The sequence below is a fragment of the Aethalodelphis obliquidens genome, unplaced genomic scaffold (assembly GCF_003676395.1).
Source record: "Aethalodelphis obliquidens isolate GAN/ISIS:26980383/991018 unplaced genomic scaffold, ASM367639v1 scaffold293, whole genome shotgun sequence".
NCBI lineage: Eukaryota > Metazoa > Chordata > Mammalia > Artiodactyla > Delphinidae > Aethalodelphis > Aethalodelphis obliquidens.
In genome coordinates, this window is record NW_020838207.1 from 27,203 (window position 1) to 28,179 (window position 977).

Sequence of the window (977 nt, forward strand, 5' to 3'; positions counted from 1 at the left end):
CAAAAAAAAAAAAAAAAAAAAAAAAATTAATGCACAGAAATCTCTTGCATTCCTATATACTAATGATGAAAATACTGAAAGAGAAATTAAGGAAACACTCCCATTTACCATGGCAACAAAAAGAATAAAATACCTAGGAATAAACCTACCTAAGGAGACAAAAGACCTGTATGCAGAAAACTATAAGACACAGATGAAAGAAATTAAAGATGATACAAACAGATGGAGAGATATACCACATTCTTGGATTGGAAGAATCAACATTGTGAAAATGACTATACGACCCAAAGCAATCTACAGATTCAACGCAATCGCTATCAAACTACCAATGGCATTTTTCACAGAACTAGAACGAAAAAATTTACAATTTGTATGGAAACACAAAAGACCCCAAATAGCCAAAGCGATCTTGAGAAAGAAAAATGGAGCTGGAGGAATCAGGCTCCCTGACTTCAGACTATACTACAAAGCTACGGTAATCAAGACAGTATGGGGACTTCCCTGGTGGTGCTGTGGTTAAGAATCCGCCTGCCAATGCAGGGGACGGGTTCAAGCCCTGGTCTGGGAAGATTCCACATGCTGCGGAGCAGCTAAGCCCGTGAGCCACAACTACTGAGCCCGCGTGCCACAACTACTGAAGCCCACGTGCCTAGAGATCGAGCTCCACAAGAAAAGAAGCCACCGCAATGAGAAGCCCGTGCACGGCAACGAAGAGTAGCCCCCGCTCGCCACAACTAGAGAAAGCCCATGCACAGCAATGAAGACCAAATGCAGTCAAAAATAAATAAGTTAAATAATTTTTTTTAAAAAGAGAATATATAAAAGAAGAAAAAGAGACAGTATAGTACTGACACAAAAACAGAAATATAGATCAATGGAACAGGATAGAAAGCCCAGAGATAAACCCATGCACATATGGTCACCTCATCTTTGATAAAGGAGGCAAGAATACACAATGGAGAAAGGACAGCCTCTTC